Here is a 2,604-nt window from a genome sequence, read left to right on the forward strand (position 1 = left end):
TTTTCAGAAGCAGTTTATTTAGTTGTCAACACAATGCAGTCAGATCCACTAGGCATTAACGGGATTCCCAGCATGTGTTATTGAACTGAGTCCCTGTTCTTCATCCTTTGCGCTTCAGGGACAGCATCATTCCCATCTCTGCTGCCACCTTCTTCTTCATCATCATCCTTTTCTTCTTCTCTGCTTTTGTCCCGACTCCCTCCTCCTCTCTGTTTCAAACACTTCTCCTCTCATTATCTCGTCGTGTTTCCAGCAGCGCTCTCCGTTCCGCCTCCCCGTCCTCCTTATTGTCGGTGCGGGACGGGGTGCGGGGAGCAGATACGGCGTACGTGGGAAGCACATCTGGGTTACTCATGTGCGGCAGCGATAGAGGCGCGTTCATGGTGGTGCGTGGGAGCCGGTGTGTGCGCGCGCGCTCGCATGTGTGTATGCGTGCGTGCGGGGGTGTGCTTATGTAGAGCAGTGATATGGGGCGGCAACAGTCGGTCGAGCTTCAGCTGAGCCTCCGTTCCTACATTGTCTTAAAGCGGCTTTACAGGCAATCCGTCTGTTTTCCTTTTCTCCGTCTCTCCTCTGCTCTGATCATTCTTGCCCTCCGCGTTGGTTTCTTTCAGCAGCTCATTGTTGCATGACCGCTTCTCGCCTCCGCGGCCCTCAAAGAGCGAGGAGGATCCAACATCCCGAGGAGGCGAAGACGATTCGACAGATTCTTAGGAGAATATGCCAGTCTGGCCCAATTTAGTGGCTCATATTCATATTCTCGCTCTCTCTATTTTTTCTCTTTCTGTGTCTGTGTGCGTGTGTTTGTCAGAATAGTTCAGGTAATCCTTGTTATCCAGTTTAAGACATTTACAAGGAAATATGTTAGTGGAAACAACGCCAAACTACTTTTTTCTCGTTATGTCAAGTCAGAAATATGCAGAAAGATTTGGGACTAAACTGATTTGTAGGTTGGCATATCAATCAATCAATCAATCTGTTGGGATCTGGGGAAGGCTGGTTGTTTTTTCCTGTTTTCTCCACTAGAGGGCATCCTGGGGCTTTCCTGGAGGGTGTGACCTTCGGCTCCTTACCTGTGCACCTGGCGGCAGGTATTTCAGGGGGGAGCAGCCAACACTCCAGTGCCAGAGTGTTAGCCAATAATGGTAGACATTATTAGTGAGCTCACCTCCGACCAATCTGCTCCTTGTGTAATTCTCTCTGTGTTGCCTCTTCTCAGGTTATACCTCCGTGAAGCCTTGGGCTACCTGAACTGCCAGGATTATTGGCAACCTGATCTGAACCTTTGAGACCCCGTGGATATTTCCCATTGGCAGCCCGAGTTTCCAGAACCTCTTTGTTGTAACAAACCTCCATCAAGCCTCCTGGTCGGCAGCTCCCCCCAGGATCCAGGAAGACCTGGCTAATTCATTCTCCTGTCCGCCTTCCAACGTAACCTCCGCTCTCTCTTCACCTCCAGCCCCAGATCCACAGTAACCTTCTCCCCCAGTCCAATTCACCCACCTGCAAGTAAGAACTATAGTAACTTCAAGACTGCAAATTCCCACAGCACCTGAACTCATCTTACCTGTCCCTTTTTGTATTCAGAGATCCAGCACTCCAGTGACGAGTTCCTGTCCCAGACCCCTGTACATTCTATTGCACTTTGTATTCAAATAAATCACTTTAACTTTTACTTGTCTTCAGAGTTGTGTTCTGCGTTATGTGGGTTAACAGAATTAAACCCATCATGACAGAATCAATCAATCAATCAAGTTTATTTGTATAGCACAAGCAGTTCAAAGTGCTCTTCATAATCAACATTAAAATAGAAAGTGATAAAAACCTCACATTGACAACATGTGAAAAAACAGTAACAAACATATTTTGTTGAGTGCCATCATCAAAATATTAGGGCCATTGTAGACAGAAAAAAAGGACTACATTTCTGTCAAAAATCTCAGGAATTCCGAGAAAAAAAATCAAAAATTCAAAAGTTTAAAATTTAGACTTTTAAAATGAATGCAATCATCTCCCAAAAATCTGTTTCACAGTTGAATAACGAGAGACTGAAGGGCAACAGGTACATAAGTTGCTCCAGACAGCTGAAGCGTATCACACATTTAATCATTTTTTAACCTTTCACTTATACTGAAAATAGCTTCTTCCTTCAGTAGGAATTTCTACACCAAAGAGCGGTATTGTTAGTACAACCAGTTAGCTCTTAAGTAACAGTGCATTCACTGACATAAAACCAAGGAATTTAAGTTTCACTTTGTTCCTGGAGAAAACTCAGGTCATTTCACCACTTTGACAGACATCTAGTGACAGTAGAATGACAAGTAGAATGTATTCCACTTTCAGAGCCACTTATAACTTATGTCAGTGTTTTGAAGACAATTTTCTGCAGAGCTGTTTAGTACTGCGGGCTTAGCCTGGCTGCCTTCAGTCATTCAACATGCATATAATGGCTCGTCAGCCTGCAGGTGAGGATTGTATCAGTTATCAGTGGAGTAAAAACATTTTAAAACCCAAAGTGAAGAGTGCAGACTTTAATGTTGCATTTAAAGCTGACGTGGGTTCAGAAATAAACTATTTATTCAATGTGAGTGGAAGGGAAAGGAT

At 44.6% G+C, this 2,604-nt stretch overlaps 1 long non-coding RNA gene across 1 annotated transcript; it reads left to right on the forward strand.

Annotated features, from left to right (window-relative positions):
- Positions 1 to 20: 20 nt before the first annotated feature.
- Positions 21 to 1,732, forward strand: LOC106957228 (uncharacterized). Its single transcript, XR_001426913.1, has 3 exons — positions 21 to 1,145; positions 1,220 to 1,509; positions 1,588 to 1,732. It is a non-coding gene; the product is annotated as an uncharacterized LOC106957228 (long non-coding RNA).
- The last annotated feature ends 872 nt before the right edge of the window (positions 1,733 to 2,604 follow it).

Source organism: Poecilia latipinna, unplaced genomic scaffold, assembly GCF_001443285.1.
Source record: "Poecilia latipinna isolate Pla-1442-1.1 unplaced genomic scaffold, P_latipinna-1.0 Scaffold887, whole genome shotgun sequence".
Taxonomy (NCBI): Eukaryota; Metazoa; Chordata; class Actinopteri; order Cyprinodontiformes; family Poeciliidae; genus Poecilia; species Poecilia latipinna.